Raw genomic sequence first — 20,234 nt, 5'->3', positions numbered from 1 at the left:
GTGACATTACTTTAATCGTTTTTTCTACACAATCAGAAAAAGTTCACGCTCCGTACAGTATGTTGATAATAACGAGAATTTTGTCAACATACATTTGCAGTTTGATTTATTTTGTAAATATTTTATTTTCGTACTTTACGTCCGTTTAAATCTTTTAAAAAGTTATTTCAAAATTACAAAAGAACAAATTAAAACTTTTGGTTTTAATATAAATGACGATCCTCCAAATTTAAGATGTTTTCTATACAAACGGAAAGAAAAAATGTCACTATAAACTAATATTATTTTATTATAGTAATAGAAACTATATTATTTTAATTTATGAACATAAACGAATTGTTATATACAATTAGATTCTACAATATCTTTATTGCTTTTAAATAATAATTAGTTGAAAATATCTGGTTGTATTTTTATGTTTTTAGTGTTTACAAATCAAACTTTAAATATTATAAAATTATATAAAAGTTATGTAAAATAAATGTAGATAGAGAAAGAAAAACACAGAAAAAAGAAAAGAGGAGAAAAAAAGAAGTAAAGTATATTTGTTTTAAAGAAGCTTTTCTTGTGTTCAAAAATTTATATTTGTAGATTTAACAAATTTTTGAATATATTAACATTTTCTATAAGTTATTTGTGTATCGATAATTCAAAATACTTTATTATTTTATTTTACTTTATTTTTGTAATATTTTACTTATTAATGTATTTTTTCTATTTATTAATGTTCATTTATCGAATAATAAATGTAAATGGATTTATATTTGCGCAAATAAATGTAGGAAGTCGCGATTTGACAGTAATAATTCATGTAATCTATGTAACATTTAAATAAATAAAATTTTACAATCGCTATTTTTAGTAGCGTTAGGAAAAAAGGATACCGATTACTATATTTATATATTTCAAAATGCATTATTATATGTCTTATATTTTGTTTATTCACATAATTATTAAATTAAATATATGCTTGAATGTAAAACAACAATTATATGTACACGCACATATTCATAGAAGAGATTCTTTAATAAATTCCTTAATAAATATAATAAAACTGTCAAGACAGTGTTTTCTCGAGTACCTTAATATATGTAATGACACATATATATATATATATATATATATATATATATATATATATATATAAATACGTATAATATTATAAAAATTGATATGGGATTACTACTGTAAAACAGTTAAATACACATATACTTGTCGATATGTATATATATGTATGATATGTAGTGAAAAAACGCTTTTACGTATGTACTTGTAACTGGCATAAATAAAATGTCAGAGGCAACAAAACAAAAATCATATCAGATAGTTTCTTTCGATTGACAAAATTGAAAATAAATAACGTAATAATAACTGATTTTATTATTTTATTAAAATAATTATATATATTATATATAATGTAAAGTAATATATTATGTAAAGAGGCATTATCAATTATTATTTAAAACAAACAGTTGTCGTAAAATTTAAACACATTTTATAAAACGCAGAAGACAACATGATATGTTTATATAAACAGCTTTAAGTCCTATTCGTATTTATATTTTCCTAACATAATATTGCCAGTCTTAAATTTGTTCGTTTCGTGATATTGCTTCAGTCGTAGTTCTTACACAATCAGAAAAAGTTCACGCTTTGTTTCTTAATAATAAAGAGGATTTTGTCCACATATAATTGCGGTGTGATTTATATATATTCTCTCTCTGTCGGTAAGTATTTCATTTTTGTACTTTATGTCCGTTTTAATCTTTGAAAAACTTATTTCGAAATTATTTATAAACTTTGAAACTTTTGTTATATATATTTTATACATATATAATTTAAATAACAAACATATATTATCTAGTTTTTAAATATGGATAAATTATAGATAAAAGATTTACACCATGAAAATCCATCATGTATTATAATATTCAATTTGTTCTATTGCAATTTGTTCATTAATTATGTAATTATGTAAGGTAATATATTTTAATATTAACTCTTTTTGATAGCTTACTTCCATGGACCCATTAACAAAATTAATTAAGGATTATGTCAAAATAAGGGATAAGATGGAACCAGAAATTTGTAAAAAATTAAATCAGGAATATGTAGATACATCTTCATTTAACAACGAAGAAAAATATATACTACGCCAAACAGTATCGCAATTAAAAGACAAATTTAAACATCTGGAAAAAAAAGCAGTATATGAGAAAGCAGTAAAGGATTGTGAAGTTGACAACAAGGAAAAATCGAATGTTTTAAAAGACAGCAGTCTTCTTAGTTTAAGTGTTCTCAACAAAGAAATAGCAACACGTATAAAGCTTGGAGAGGCATATCAATATGACAGACAAACTGGACATGGTAATGAATTTCATTTCTCATATTTGCAAGAAGAATCGCTTTTCCAGTCTTTAAAAACGTGGGTAAATAGTATGAGACAATCGAACTTTTGCTATTGCAGAACTTGCATTTTGATGGAATTGTCAAAACGTGTTCATTATTTTGCTCAAGAAAATGAAATTCGAAATATTCCATCAAGTTTGTACGAAATATATAGATGGCTGAAAGGATTTGATATGAGGCACTGTAAAGACATTTCTTGGATTTGCAGTAAAAATTGCACTTTATCATAAAAATCAGATAAAAATCGGTATAATAAACAACAACTTTTGTCAATGTTTGATAAAGAGATTAACAATTAATCAAATAGTTTTAATCAAATAATTTTTTAAATTAGTATTTTATATCTGACAAATTTTAATCTGTTTCTGAAATGCTCTGTGATGAAATATTGACGCAAACATGTTAACATTTATTAACATCACTAACAATAAGTTTTAACATTTAAATTTATGCTTAATGAATAGCTTCCTATTAGATGCGAGATATTTCGAAAATGAACGGCATCTGTCGTTTTTGTAATATAAATGACGATCCTTTAAATTTAAGATTTTTTTATAACGGAAAGACAATGTCGAGAAAGTATACATTATTGTAATTTATAAACACAGTCGAGCTTTTATATACAATTTAGCTTTTATGTACAATAACTTTATTGTCTTCGAACAATTATTGTTGACGAAATTATCTGGTTGTATATTCATGTTTCAATGTTCCACAAATAGATGTAAATACAATTTAAAACATTCCTCGGAGTTAGTTGCTCTTTTCGAGCCGATTTCTGAAGCGCTGGCTGACAATGAGCTGCCTATCGCTATACTTCTGACTCGTCTCTATAAAAAATATATTAGAATCCGTATGTTACGGCACAAATCGTCATTAAAATTTTTCTCGCTATATAATTTTTATTTTTATAAATAATTAGAAAAATTAAATAAATTACATTAATAAATAATAAATATAATAATTATAAATAATATATAAAAATAAATAAAACAAATTATAAAAAAATATATTAAAAATTCTATTATTAATATGTTTCTTAAAGCTATTTTATATATATATATATATATATATATATATATGATTTGTTATATATAATTGTTATATTATTTATTCTTTGCTATTTATTACTATTATTTTACTTTTTATTAATATAACTTCATTTATTATTTATAATTATTAAAAAAATAAAAAATCAAACTTATTTAGCGAGAAAAATTTTAATGACGATTTGTAGCGTAACATACGGATCACAATATATTTCTTACAGAGACGTACTTAAAGTATAGCGATCGGCCGTCAAGTCTCGAACGCTAGTGACAGAATAGAAGACGTCGCTTCAAAAATCGGTCCGAAAAGAGCAATTAATCCCGAGGATGGATTTAAAAGATTATAATAATTATGAAAGACAAGCGTAAAAAAGCAAAAAATAAAAAAAAGAAAAAGAGGATAAGAAAAATTTTAAAAAAGAAAGGGACATAAAAAAAGGAAAGATATATTAGTTGCTAAATAAATTCCTGAACATTTTATCATTTTCTGTATATGTTAACATAAAATATTCTATTTTTCTTTTTCTTTTGTTTTATTTTGTTTTGTAATATTTTATTGTTTACAATGTATCATTAATGTTTAAATTACATAATAAATGTATGGACGAATTGAAATTATAATTGTATAAATGGATCTAGAAAAACGCAGCTCGTCAATCTTAATTATTGTAATATTTGATTAAATAAATTAATCAATTTAACGATTTTTGTTCGGCTATTTTTATTGAGTGAAAGAATATAAGTACAAATAAATACGTACCGTAAGAGAGATATGTATATCGCTATTTGCCTCACTTTGTTTATGCACACGATCATTAGATTGACTGTGCTCTTCGAATGTAAAACAATAATATGTATCTGTTTATACAAAAGATTTCTGTGAATATAGTGAAATTATCAAATCGATTTAATCTTGAACACTCTTTAATATACGATAACATTTATATAAAAGGAAAATAGGACACATTCAATTTCTTTTATTATCAAGGAAGACAAATAATTTCTTAAACACAAAAATTATTCTTTGCTGTTTAATTAACCCTTCTTATTTAAAAACGCATGAAAGCATATTCAGATAAAAAAAACGTAAAAAAACCAGAAAAAATAAAATGTCTGTTTATACAAAATACATATCTGTTTATACAAAAGATTTCTGTGAATATAGTGAAATTATCAAATCGATTTAATCTTGAACACTCTTTAATATACGATAACATTTATATAAAAAAAAAATAGAACGCTTTCAATTTCTTTGATTAAAAAAAGAAAACAAAATTATTCAACAAAGATAACTTAATTTATATTCATATTCTTTTTAATTTTAAAACTAAAGCGGACAAGTTTTATTGAAAAACACTAAATAATCCTTTAAAGACAGAAAGACCCTTTGCTGTTTAATTGATCCTTCTTATTTAAAGACGCATAAAAATATGGACAAATAAGAAAATGGTTTACTTGAATTGTTAATTTTAAATTCTAGGCCGCAATAAGCGAGACTGTAATATTATCAAAACGTTTAAGATTAACTTATTAAGATTAAACAATTAAGTTCATTCTCATCCATGTGATATTTTAACATATGCCTTAGTAAAATATTTTTGAAACTATACAAAAAAATAAAACAAAGAAGAGAATTAAGAATAACAATTTTGAGAAACAGATATATTTTGCTCACAACACTTGCTTACAATTTCGCCGAACGAAATAACATAAAATGTCCACTAGATTGCAATAAACGTAATACAATAGATACATTATAGCTGCAAGAGTTGGAAATGTAGCATAATAGCGGAATTTTTAGCGTTTGCAGTAGAAGTATTATATATATTTCGTCTTAAAAACCGGGTAAAAAACATATGTAATAAACAACAACTTTGTCAATGTTTCATTAAGTCGTTATCGATTAATTAAATAATTTTTAAATCGAATAGTTTTCAACAAATAACTTTTTAAATTAATATTTTATAATTGACAAATTTTCAGCTGTTTAAAAATGCACTGCGTTGATTATTGGATGAAATATTGACACAAATATGTCAACATTTTTTAACGTCACTATTCTTTAACGTTTAAAATTATAGTTAATGAACAGCTTTCAATTAGAAGCGAAGTAAAGGGAAACAGTATTTGTCGTTTTCGTAATATAAATAACGACTCTTTAAATTTAAGATGTTTTTTATAAACTGAAAGAAAATGCCGAGAGAAACTAAATATTATTATTAGTAATTTATAAACACAAACGAACTTTTATAGGCTCTATATCTTTATTGCTTTTGCACAATAATTAGTTAAAAATATCTGGTTGTATTTTCTTATGTTTTAATGCTTACAAGTAGACCTTTAAATTATTACAAAAAGTTATGTAAAACAAATGTAGATAAGGAAAGAGAAAAATAGAAAGAAAGAAAGAAGGAAAAAAAGAAGGAAAATTATATTTGTAAGTTTAAATAAATTTTTGGATATATTAACATTTTCTGTATGTGTTATTTGTCTGTAACGATAGTACCAAATACTCTATTATTTTCTCTTTTTGCTTTACTCTATTTTTGTAATATTTCGTTTACTAATGTATTTTTTCTATTTTTTTATTAATGTTGATGTACTGCACAATAAATGTTAATAGATTTATATTTTCGCAAATACATCTAAAAAGTCGCCATTCAACAATAATAATTTATGTAATATTTGAATAGATAAAATGTTCAATTTAACAATCGCTATTTTTAATGGCGTCAGAAAAAAAATTACTGTATTTAAACATGCATCACTCTCTATGTCTTATATATTGTTTATCCACATAACTATAGATTAAATATGTGATTTGATATAAAATAATAATTAACTATTTGCTCATAAATTCTTTAATCAATATAATTCATTCACAAATATAGAAAAATTATTATGACAGTTTTTTCATAATTTTTAACTTTCAAGTCACAATAAGCCAATGACTAGCAATGTGATCAAAATATTTAATAGTATTTAATATCATAGTTATTTTTACCATATATACATATTTATAAAATTAATTATAATATTACTTATCTTAGATTTGATAAAATTAATTATATATTAATAAATTTTTTACAAATCTTTACTTTTCTTATTATGTTTTTTGTTTCATAGAAATTTAAATATTTTGTCAATAATTATAAATTCTGATTCATATTTATTTTCCTAATATAATATTGCTACTTTTAAATTCAATCGTTTTGTGACATTCCTTTAATCGTTTTTTCTACACAATCGAAAAATGTTCACCCTCCGTACAATATCTTAATAATAACGAGAATTTTGTTTACATATATTTGCCGTTTGTTTTATTCTGTAAGTATTTTATTTTCTTTAACGAATTTGTATACAAGTGGCGAAAATTCAATCAATACGCAAGTTATGCAACAGCAAGATTGCGATTGCTTTCGACTTTCTACCAAATATTTTAAAAACTTTTTTAAAAAGCGATGTTTCTTGCATGCACATATGAAAAATTAAATCTGCGGTTTCTTATTTTTATGTCACACATATTGATATTTCTCTCCGAGCTCAGCTACGTTTCTTTACTTCTCTGTTAAAATAATCCTTATTAATTTCTTCCCGTTCTAAAATTTGTTTCTTCGTCGCTTTTTTAGATACATAATCGTCTACTGCTTTCTCGTATAATGATCTGAAGATATTGTTGTATATTTTTTAAAAACTCTACTGTTTCGTTGAGCATTTCTATTTCCTCAGCAGTTAATAATAAACTTCTAATGTCTATAAATTCATTATTTAATTTTTATTAATTGCTGCTTTATTATTATTCCTTATTTTGACGTAATAATTTCATATTTTATATGATATGATTTTCGATTTCATATTTAATATCTCCTTTCATAGCTTCTAGCATCATTTGTTCTTCTTTACTTAATAAACTTATTTACATCAGGTTCATTATTTAAATATTTTAGAAGTATTGATTCAATCTTATTCATTATTTCTAAGTAATCATTAATCGATTTTCTGAATACGTCCATTGTGATAATCTACCAAAAAAAGTTAACATAAAAATGGGACTACCTTGCATAATTAATAAACAAGCAAATTGTATTATAGCAAATTGAGTATTATATGATCGATTACATGTTTTAAATCTTTTATTTATAATTTATAGGAACTAGAAATTAAATATCCATCAGATTGGAAAAAAGATGAAAAAGCAAGTGTATTATGGCTGAGAGAGTTTTCGATATGAGGCATAGTAGCGAAATTTCTGGCATTTGCAGTGAAAGTTGCTCATTATCTTAAAAATCAGGTAAACAATTGATGTAATAAACAACAACTTTTGCCAATGTTTGTTAAAGGAATTATCGATTAATCCAACAGTTTTACTCAAATAGTTTATTAAAAAAGTATTTTATAATTGACAAATTTTGATCTGTTTCAGAAATGCACTGTGATGAAATGTTGACATAAACATGTCAACATTTTTAACGTTACTATTATTTTCCACGTCACTATGGTTTAACATTTAAATTTATATTTAATAAACAGCTTTCAATTAGAAGGGAGGTATTTAAAAAAAAAACAGTTGTTTTTATATACATATATAAGTGACGATCCTTTAAATTTAAGGTAAATTTTTTTATAAATAGTAAGAAAATGTCAATAATTTATATATTATTGTAATTTATACACACAAACGAGCTTTTATACACAATTTAGGTTTTATATACAATGTTTTTAATGCTTTCAAACAATAATTCTTGATGAAATTATCTGGTTGTATTTTCATATGTTTCAATGTTTCACAAATAAATCTAATACAATTTAAAAAGTTTATAGAAAGAAAATTATAAAAGACAAGAGTGAGAAGAGAAAAAAGTAAGAAAAAAAAAAGAGAGAGAGAGTGAGAAACACTGGAAAAAGAAAGAAAGGAACATAAAAAAAGAAAAGATTAGTTGCTAAATGAATTCCTGGACTTTTTATAAATTTCAGTATATGTTAACATAAAATACTCTATTTCTCTTTTTCTTTTAATTTCTTTTGTAATATTTTATTGTTTAGAATGTATTATTAATATTCAAGTTGCATAAAAAATGTATAAATTGAAATTTTAATTGTGTAAATAGATCTAGGAAATCGCAGCTCGTCATCTTAATTATTGTGATATTTGAATAAATTAACTAATCAATTTAACAATCTTTATTTGACCATTTTTATTGAGTGAGAAAATGAAGGTACAAATAAATATGTTTATATATGTATTTTAAGATATATCGCTATTTGTCTCATACTTTGTTTATTTAAACGGTCAATAGACTGACTATGTTCTTCAAATGCAAAACAATAATATCTGTTTATACAAAAGTTGTACCAAGTATAATAAATATATCATTTTGGTTTAATTATCAAATGCATTAATATATGATAACAGTTATGTAAAAGAAAAATAGAATGCTTTCAATTTCTTTTATTATCAAAGAAGACAATAAAATTATTCAACAAAGATAATTTAATTTATATTCATACATTTTTCAATTTTAAAACTAAAGCGGACAAGTTTTATTGAAAAACACTAAATAATCCTTTAAAAAAAAAACTATCTTTTACTATTTAATTAATTCTTCTTATTTAAAAACGCATGAAAATACAGTCAACTAAGAGAATCGTAATAAAACAACAGAAAATAAAATGTTTTTAACTTGAATTGTAAATTTTAACATTTAAGCCGTAATAAGCGAGTGACTGTAATGTAATCAAAACATTTAAGAGTATCTTATTAATTATTTAATTAATTTTATTTTTATACATATGATATTTTAACAATGTAGTTTAGTAAAGTATTTTAAAAACTATACAAAAAAAAAATACAATTAGTTAATAAACTAGTTATAATTCCATCTAAATAAAATTACGAAGCCTTCGTACTCGTTATATTTAATACGTGAAACCTTTGCAATATAATATAGCAATTAATATTTTCATATCAAACAAATGTTAAAGCTCGTATTAGCATATTTGCATGTTTAAAAATGGATATCTGTGTTTGTTTCTTTACATTCTGTTTCTTTACATTACATATATTCAATCAATTTCACAACTAACTGTATTTCTTAAATTCAAATACTTATACATATATCTTTTACTAAAATTTTTATTTTAGTTATATAATTATTACTAAGCATCGTTTAAATATTAATTGATCAAAGAAATTTAAATATGTATAATATTATAAAAGTTGATATAAGCTTACTACTGTAAAACAGTTAAATACACATGTACTTGTCGATATGTATATATATGTATGATATGTAGTGAAAAAACGCTTTTACGTATGTACTTGTAACTGGCATAAATAAAATGTCAGAGGCAACAAAACAAAAATCATATTAGATAGTTTCTTTCAATTGACAAAATTGAAAATAAATAACGTAATAATAACTAATTTTATTATTTTATTAAAATAATTATATATATTATATATAATGTAAAGTAATATATTATGTAAAGAGGCATTATCAATTATTATTTAAAACAAACAGATGTCGTAAAATTTAAACACATCTTATAAAACGCAGAAGACAACATGATATGTTTATATAAACAGCTTTAAGTCCTATTCGTATTTATATTTTCTTAACATAATATTGCCAGTCTTAAATTTGTTCGTTTCGTGACATTGCTTCAGTCGTAGTTCTTACACAATCAGAAAAAGTTTACGCTTTGTTTCTTAATAATAAAGAGGATTTTGTCCACATATAATTGCGGTGTGATTTATTCTCTCTCTGTCGGTAAGTATTTCATTTTTGTACTTTATATTCGTTTTAATCTTTGAAAAACTTATTTCGAAATTATATATAAACTTTGAAACTTTTGTTATATATATTTTATACATATATAATTTAAATAACAAACATATATTATCTAGTTTTTAAATATGGATAAATTATAGATAAAAGATTTACACCATGAAAATCCATCATGTATTATAATATTCAATTTGTTCTATTGCAATTTGTTCATTAATTATGTAATTATGTAAGATAATATATTTTAATATTAACTCTTTTTGATAGCTTACTTCCATGGACTCATTAACAGAAATGATTAATAATTATGTCAAAATAAGGGATAAGATGGAACCAGAAATTTATAAAAAATTAAGCCATGAATATGTAGATAGATCTTCATTTAACGACAAAGAAAAATATGTACTAGACAGAACAGTATGGCATTTAAAAGAAACAATTCAACATTTGGAAAAAAAAGCAGTATATGAGAAAGCAGTAAAGGATTGTGTAGTTTACAAGAGGAAGATATCGGATGTTTTAAAAGACTGCAGTCTTCTTAGGTTAAGTGTTCTCTACAAAGAAATAAGAACACGTAATAAGCTTGGAAAGGCATATCAATATGACAGACAAACTGGACAGGGTAGAGAATTTATTTTCTCATATTTGCAAGAAGAATCGCTTTTCCAGTCTTTAAAAACGTGGGTAAATAGTCAGAGACAATCGAACTCTTGCTATTGCAGAACTTGCATTTTGATAGAATTGTCAACTTTTGCTTACCAATTTGCTCAAAAAAATAAAATGAAAAATATTCCACCAGAGTGGAAAACGCATAAAAGAACAGATATTTCATGGCTGAAAGGATTTGATATGAGGCACTGTCAAGACATTTCTTGGATTTGCAGTAAAAATTGCACTTTATCATAAAAATCAGATAAAAAATCGGTATAATAAACAACTTTTGTCAATGTTTGATAAAGAGATTAACAATTAATCAAATAGTTTTAATCAAATAATTTTTTTTAAATTAGTATTTTATATCTGACAAATTTTAATCTGTTTCTGAAATGCTCTGTGATGAAATATTGACGCAAACATGTTAACATTTATTAACATCATTAACAATAAGTTTTAACATTTAAATTTATGCTTAATGAATAGCTTCCTATTAGATGCGAGATATTTCGAAAATGAACGGCATCTGTCGTTTTTGTAATATAAATGACGATCCTTTAAATTTAAGATTTTTTTATAACGGAAAGACAATGTCGAGAAAGTATACATTATTGTAATTTATAAACACAGTCGAGCTTTTATATACAATTTAGCTTTTATGTACAATAACTTTATTGTCTTCGAACAATTATTGTTGACGAAATTATCTGGTTGTATTTTCATGTTTCAATGTTTCATAAATAGGTCTAAATACAATTTAAAACATTCCTCGGAGTTAGTTGCTCTTTTCGAGCCGATTTCTGAAGCGCTGGCTGACAATGAGCTGCCGATCGCTATACTTCTGACTCGTCTTTATAAAAAATATATTAGAATCCGTATGTTACGGCACAAATCGTCATTAAAATTTTTCTCGCTATATAATTTTTATTTTTATAAATAATTAGAAAAATTAAATAAATTACATTAATAAATAATAAATATAATAATAATAAATAATATATAAAAATAAATAAAACAAATTATAAGAAAATATATTAAAAATTCTATTATTAATATGTTTCTTAAAGCTATTTTATATATATATATATATATATATATATATATATATATATATAATTTGTTATATATAATTGTTATATTATTTATTCTTTGCTATTTATTACTATTATTTTACTTTTTATTAATATAACTTCATTTATTATTTATAATTATTAAAAAAATAAAAAATCAAACTTATTTAGCGAAAAAAATTTTAATGACGATTTGTAGCGTAACATACGGATCACAATATATTTCTTACAGAGACGTACCTAAAGTATAGCGATCGGCCGTCAAGTCTCGAACGCTAGTGACAGAATAGAAGACGTCGCTTCAAAAATCGGCCCAAAAAGAGCAATTAATTCCGAGCATGGATTTAAAAGATTATAAGAATTATGAAAGACAAGTGTAAAAAAGAAAAAAATAAAAAAGAAGAAGAAGAAAGAAAGAGAGTGAGAAAAATTAAAAAAAAAGAAAGGGACATAAAAAAAAGGAAAGATATATTAGTTGCTAAATAAATTCCTGAACATTTTATCATTTTCTGTATATGTTAACATAAAATATTCTATCTTTCTTTTTCTTTGTTTTACTTTGTTTCGTAATATTTTATTATTTACAATGTATCGTTAATGTTTAAGTTGCATAATAAATGTATGAACGAATTGAAATTATAATTGTATAAATGGATCTAGAAAAGCGCAGCCCGTCAATCTTAATTATTATGACATTTGATTAAATAAATTAATCAATGAAACGATCTTTGTTCGGCTATTTTTATTGAGTGAAAGAATAAAAGTACAAATAAATACGTACCGTAAGAGAGATATGTATATCGCTATTTGCTTCACTTTGTTTATCCACACGATCATTAGATTGACTGTGCTTTTCGAATGCAAAACAATAATATGTATCTGTTTATACAAAAGATTTCTGTGAATATTGTAAAACTATCAAATCGAATTACTCTTCAACACTCTTTAATATACGATGACATTTATATAAAAAAAAAATAGAACGTTTCAATTTCTTTGATTAAAAAAAGAAAACAAAATTATTCAACAAAGATAACTTAATTTATATTCATATTCTTTTTAATTTTAAAACTAAAGCGGACAAGTTTTATTGAAAAACACTAAATAATCCTTTAAAGACAGAAAGACCCTTTGCTGTTTAATTGATCCTTCTTATTTAAAGACGCATAAAAATATGGACAAATAAGAAAATGGTTTACTTGAATTGTTAATTTTAAATTCTAGGCCGCAATAAGCGAGACTGTAATATAATCAAAACGTTTAAGATTAACTTATTAATTTAAACAATTAAGTTCATTCTCATCCATGTGATATTTTAACATATGCCTTAGTAAAATATTTTTGAAATTATACAAAAAAATAAAACAAAGAAAAGAATCAAGAATAACAATTTTGAGAAACAGAAATATTTTGCTCACAACACTTGCTTACAATTTCGCCGAACGAAATAACATAAAATGTCCACTAGATTGCAATAAACGTAATACAATAGATACATTATAGCTGCAAGAGTTGGAAATGTAGCATAATAGCGGAATTTTTAGCGTTTGCAGTAGAAGTATTATATATATTTCGTCTTAAAAACCGGGTAAAAAACATATGTAATAAACAACAACTTTGTCAATGTTTCATTAAGTCGTTATCGATTAATTAAATAATTTTTAAATCAAATAGTTTTCAACAAATAACTTTTTAAATTACTATTTTATAATTGACAAATTTTCAGCTGTTTAAAAATGCACTGCGTTGATTATTGGATGAAATATTGACACAAATATGTCAACATTTTTTAACGTTTAAAATTATAGTTAATGAACAGCTTTCAATTAGAAGCGAAGTAAAGGGAAACAGTATTTGTCGTTTTCGTAATATAAATAACGACCCTTTAAATTTAAGATGTTTTTTATAAACTGAAAGAAAATGCCGAGAGAAACTAAATATTATTATTAGTAATTTATAAACACAAACGAGCTTTTATAGACTCTATATCTTTATTGCTTTTGCACAATAATTAGTTAAAAATATCTGGTTGTATTTTCTTATGTTTTAATGCTTACAAGTAGACCTTTAAATTATTACAAAAAGTTATGTAAAACAAATGTAGATAAGGAAAGAGAAAAATAGAAAGAAAGAAAGGAGGAAAAAAAGAAGGAAAATTATATTTGTAAGTTTAATTAAATTTTTGGATATATTAACATTTTCTGTATGTGTTATTTGTCTGTAACGATAGTACCAAATACTCTATTATTTTCTCTTTGCTTTACTCTATTTTTGTAATATTTCGTTTACTAATGTATTTTTTCTATTTTTTTATTAATGTTGATGTACTGCACAATAAATGTTAATGGATTTATATTTTCGCAAATACATATAAAAAGTCGCCATTCAACAATAATAATTTATGTAATATTTGAATAGATAAAATGTTCAATTTAACAATCGCTATTTTTAATGGCGTCAGAAAAAAAATTACTGTATTTAAACATGCATCACTCTCTATGTCTTATATTTTGTTTATCCACATAACTATAGATTAAATATGATTTGATATAAAATAATAATTAACTATTTGCTTATAGATTCTTTAATCAATATAATTCATTCACAAATATAGAAAAATTATTATGACAGTTTTTTCATAATTTTTAACTTTCAAGTCACAATAAGCCAATGACTAGCAATGTGATCAAAATATTTAATAGTATTTAATATCATAGTTATTTTTACAATATATACATATTTATAAAATTAATTATAATATTACTTATCTTAGATTTGATAAAGTTAATTATATATTAATAAATTTTTTACAAATCTTTACTTTTCTTATTATGTTTTTTGTTTCATAGAAATTTAAATATTTTGTCAATAATTATAAATTCTGATTCATATTTATTTTCCTAATATAATATTGCTACTTTTAAATTCAATCGTTTTGTGACATTCTTTTAATCGTTTTTTCTACACAATCGAAAAATGTTCACCCTCCGTACAATATCTTAATAATAACGAGAATTTTGTCTACATATATTTGCCGTTTGTTTTATTCTGTAAGTATTTTATTTTCTTTAACGAATTTGTATACAAGTGGCGAAAATTCAGTCAAAACGCAAGTTATGCAACAGCAAGATTGCGATTGCTTTCGACTTTCTACCAAATATTTTAAAAACTTTTTTAAAAAGCGATGTTTCTTGCATGCACATATGAAAAATTAAATCTGCGGTTTCTTATTTTTATGTCACACATATTGATAGTTCTCTCCGAGCTCAGCTACGTTTCTTTACTTCTCTGTTAAAATAATCCTTATTAATTTCTTCCCGTTCTAAAATTTGTTTCTTTGTCGCTTTTTTAGATACATAATCGTCTACTGCTTTCTCGTATAATGATCTGAAGATATTGTTGTATATTTTTTAAAAACTCTACTGTTTCGTTGAGTATTTCTATTTCCTCAGCAGTTAATAATAAACTTCTAATGTCTATAAATTCATTATTTAATCTTTTATTAATTGCTGCTTTATTATTATTCCTTATTTTGACGTAATAATTTCATATTTTATATGATATGATTTTCGATTTCATATTTAATATCTCCTTTCATAGCTTCTAGCATCATTTGTTCTTCTTTACTTAATAAACTTATTTACATCAGGTTCATTATTTAAATATTTTAGAAGTATTGATTCAATCTTATTCATTATTTCTAAGTAATCATTAATCGATTTTCTGAATACGTCCATTGTGATAATCTACCAAAAAAAGTTAACATAAAAATGGGACTACCTTGCATAATTAATAAACAAGCAAATTGTATTATAGCAAATTGAGTATTATATGATCGATTACATGTTTTAAATCTTTTATCTATAATTTATAGGAACTAGAAATTAAATATCCATCAGATTGGAAAAAAGATGAAAAAGCAAGTGTATTATGGCTGAGAGAGTTTTCGATATGAGGCATAGTAGCGAAATTTCTGGCATTTGCAGTGAAAGTTGCTTATTATCTTAAAAATCAGGTAAACAATCGATGTAATAAACAACAATTTTTGCCAATGTTTGTTAAAGGAATTATCGATTAATCCAACAGTTTTACTCAAATAGTTTATTAAAAAAGTATTTTATAATTGACAAATTTTGATCTGTTTCAGAAATGCACTGTGATGAAATGTTGACATAAACATGTCAACATTTTTAACGTTACTATTATTTTCCACGTCACTATGGTTTAACATTTAAATTTATATTTAATAAACAGCTTTCAATTAGAAGGGAGGTATTTAAAAAAAAAACAGTTGTTTTTATATAAATATATATGTGACGATCCTTTAAATTTAAAGTAAATTTTTTTATAAATGGTAAGAAAATGTCAATAATTTATATATTATTGTAATTTATACACACAAACGAGCTTTTATACACAATTTAGGTTTTATATACAATGTTTTTAATGCTTTCAAACAATAATTCTTGATGAAATTATCTGGTTGTATTTTCATATGTTTCAATGTTTCACAAATAAATCTAATACAATTTAAAAAGTTTATAGAAAGAAAATTATAAAAGACAAGAGTGAGAAGAGAAAAAAGTAAGGAAAAAAAAAAGAGAGAGAGAGTGAGAAACACTGGAAAAAGAAAGAAAGGAACATAAAAAAAGAAAAGATTAGTTGCTAAATGAATTCCTGGACTTTTTATAAATTTCAGTATATGTTAACATAAAATACTCTATTTCTCTTTTTCTTTTAATTTCTTTTGTAATATTTTATTGTTTAGAATGTATTATTAATATTCAAGTTGCATAAAAAATGTATAAATTGAAATTTTAATTGTGTAAATAGATCTAGGAAATCGCAGCTCGTCATCTTAATTATTGTGATATTTGAATAAATTAACTAATCAATTTAACAATCTTTATTTGACCATTTTTATTGAGTGAGAAAATGAAGGTACAAATAAATATGTTTATATATGTATTTTAAGATATATCGCTATTTGTCTCATACTTTGTTTATTTAAACGGTCAATAGACTGACTATGTTCTTCAAATGCAAAACAATAATATCTGTTTATACAAAAGTTGTACCAAGTATAATAAATATATCATTTTGGTTTAATTATCAAATGCATTAATATATGATAACAGTTATATAAAAGAAAAATAGAATGCTTTCAATTTCTTTTATTATCAAAGAAGACAATAAAATTATTCAACAAAGATAATTTAATTTATATTCATACATTTTTCAATTTTAAAACTAAAGCGGACAAGTTTTATTGAAAAACACTAAATAATCCTTTAAAAAAAAAACTATCTTTTACTATTTAATTAATTCTTCTCATTTAAAAACGCATGAAAATACAGTCAACTAAGAGAATCGTAATAAAACAACAGAAAATAAAATGTTTTTAACTTGAATTGTAAATTTTAACATTTAAGCCGTAATAAGCGAGTGACTGTAATGTAATCAAAACATTTAAGAGTATCTTATTAATTATTTAATTAATTTTATTTTTATACATATGATATTTTAACAATGTAGTTTAGTAAAGTATTTTAAAAACTATACAAAAAAAAAATACAATTAGTTAATAAACTAGTTATAATTCCATCTAAATAAAATTACGAAGCCTTCGTACTCGTTATATTTAATACGTGAAACCTTTGCAATATAATATAGCAATTAATATTTTCATATCAAACAAATGTTAAAGCTCGTATTAGCATATTTGCATGTTTAAAAATGGATATCTGTGTTTGTTTCTTTACATTATGTTTCTTTACATTACATATATTCAATCAATTTCACAACTAACTGTATTTCTTAAATTCAAATACTTATATATATATCTTTTACTAAAATTTTTATTTTAGTTATATAATTATTACTAAGCATCGTTTAAATATTAATTGATCAAAGAAATTTAAATATGTATAATATTATAAAAGTTGATATAAGCTTACTACTGTAAAACAGTTAAATACACATGTACTTGTCGATATGTATATATATGTATGATATGTAGTAAAAAAACGCTTTTACGTATGTACTTGTAACTGGCATAAATAAAATGTCAGAGGCAACAAAACAAAAATCATATTAGATAGTTTCTTTCGATTGACAAAATTGAAAATAAATAACGTAATAATAACTGATTTTATTATTTTATTAAAATAATTATATATATTATATATAATGTAAAGTAATATATTATGTAAAGAGGCATTATCAATTATTATTTAAAACAAACAGTTGTCGTAAAATTTAAACACATCTTATAAAACGCAGAAAACAACATGATATGTTTATATAAACAGCTTTGAATCCTATTCGTATTTATATTTTCCTAACATAATATTGCCAGTCTTAAATTTGTTCGTTTCGTGATATTGCTTCAGTCGTAGTTCTTACACAATCAGAAAAAGTTCACGCTTTGTTTCTTAATAATAAAGAGGATTTTGTCCACATATAATTGCGGTGTGATTTATATATATTCTCTCTCTGTCGGTAAGTATTTCATTTTTGTACTTTATGTTCGTTTTAATCTTTGAAAAACTTATTTCGAAATTATTTATAAACTTTGAAATTTTTGTTATATATATTTTATACATATATAATTTAAATAACAAACATATATTATCTAGTTTCTAAATATGGATAAATTATAGATAAAAGATTTACACCATGAAAATCCATCATGTATTATAATATTCAATTTGTTCTATTGCAATTTGTTCATTAATTATGTAATTATGTAAGGTAATATATTTTAATATTAACTCTTTTTGATAGCTTACTTCCATGGACCTATTACCAAAATTGATTAATGATTATGTCAAAATAAGGGATAAGATGGAACCAGAAATTTATAAAAAATTAAGCCATGAATATGTAGATAGATCTTCATTTAACGACAGAGAAAAATATGTACTAGACAAAACAGTATCGCATTTAAAAGAAACATTTCAACATTTGGAAAAAAAAGCAGTATATGAGAAAGCAGTAAAGAATTGTGTAGTTTACAAGAGGAAGATATCGGATGTTTTAAAAGACAGCAGTCTTCTTAGTTTAAGTGTTCTCAACAAAGAAATAGCAACACGTAATAAGCTTGGAGAGGCATATCAATATGACAGACAAACTGGACAGGGTAGAGAATTTCATTTCTCATATTTGCAAGAAGAATCGCTTTTCCAGTCTTTAAAAACGTGGGTAAATAGTCAGAGACAATCGAACTCTTGCTATTGCAGAACTTGCATTTTGATGGAATTGTCAAAACGTGTTCATTATTTTGCTCAAGAAAATAAAATGAAAAATATTCCATCAAGTTGGTGCGAAATGTATGAATGGCTGAAAGGATTTGATATGAGGCACTGTAAAGACATTTCTTGGATTTGCAGTAAAAATTGCACTTTATCATAAAAATCGGTATAATAAACAACAACTTTTGTCAATGTTTGATAAAGAGATTAACAATTAATCAAATAGTTTTAATCAAATAATTTTTTAAATTAGTATTTTATATCTGACAAATTTTGATCTGTTTCCGAAATGCTCTGTGATGAAATGTTGACGCAAACATGTTAACATTTTTTAACATTACCAACAATAAGTTTTAACATTTAAATTTATGCTTAATGAATAACTTCCAATTAGATGCGAGATATTTCGAAAAGGAACGGCATCTGTCGTTTTTGTAATATAAATGACGATCCTTTAAATTTAAGATTTTTTTTATAAACGGAAAGACAATGTCGAGAAAGTATACATTATTGTAATATATAAACACAAACGAGCTGTTATATAAAATTTAGCTTTTATGTATAATAATGACAATAACTTTATTGTCTTCGAACAATTATTGTTGACGAAATTATCTGGTTGTATATTCATGTTTCAATGTTCCACAAATAGATGTAAATACAATTTAAAACATTCCTCGGAGTTAGTTGCTCTTTTAGAGCCGATTTTTGAAGCGCTGGCTGACAATAAGCTGCCGATCGCTATACTTCTGACTCGTCTCTATAAAAAATATATTAGAATCCGTATGTTACGGCACAAATCGTCATTAAAATTTTTCTCGCTATATAATTTTTATTTTTATAAATAATTAGAAAAATTAAATAAATTACATTAATAAATAATAAATATAATAATAATAAATAATATATAAAAATAAATAAAACAAATTATAAGAAAATATATTAAAAATTCTATTATTATTATGTTTCTTAAAGCTATTTTATATATATATATATATGATTTGTTATATA

At 23.5% G+C, this 20,234-nt stretch overlaps 1 protein-coding gene and 1 long non-coding RNA gene across 4 annotated transcripts in view; one reads left to right on the top strand and one right to left on the bottom strand.

The window, feature by feature from the left end:
- Sha (shavenoid) overlaps positions 1-20,234 on the bottom strand; it is a 145,822-nt gene that overhangs the window by 17,859 nt on the left and 107,729 nt on the right. The gene's annotated exons all lie outside the window — the stretch shown is intronic.
- Positions 1,496-7,989, top strand: LOC140674696 (uncharacterized). 3 transcript variants are annotated; one of them, XR_012048269.1, is made up of 4 exons: positions 1,552-1,727; positions 2,013-2,367; positions 7,609-7,749; positions 7,882-7,989. It is a non-coding gene; the product is annotated as an uncharacterized lncRNA (long non-coding RNA). The 3 variants fall into 3 exon arrangements; XR_012048268.1 differs by lacking the exons at positions 7,609-7,749; positions 7,882-7,989 and adding an exon at positions 2,468-4,069 and having other exon boundaries at positions 1,559-1,727; XR_012048267.1 differs by lacking the exons at positions 7,609-7,749; positions 7,882-7,989 and having other exon boundaries at positions 1,496-1,727; positions 2,013-4,069.

This window comes from Anoplolepis gracilipes, chromosome 16 (genome assembly GCF_047496725.1).
Source record: "Anoplolepis gracilipes chromosome 16, ASM4749672v1, whole genome shotgun sequence".
Lineage (NCBI taxonomy): Eukaryota > Metazoa > Arthropoda > Insecta > Hymenoptera > Formicidae > Anoplolepis > Anoplolepis gracilipes.
This window is presented reverse-complemented; position numbering and strand designations above follow the sequence as displayed.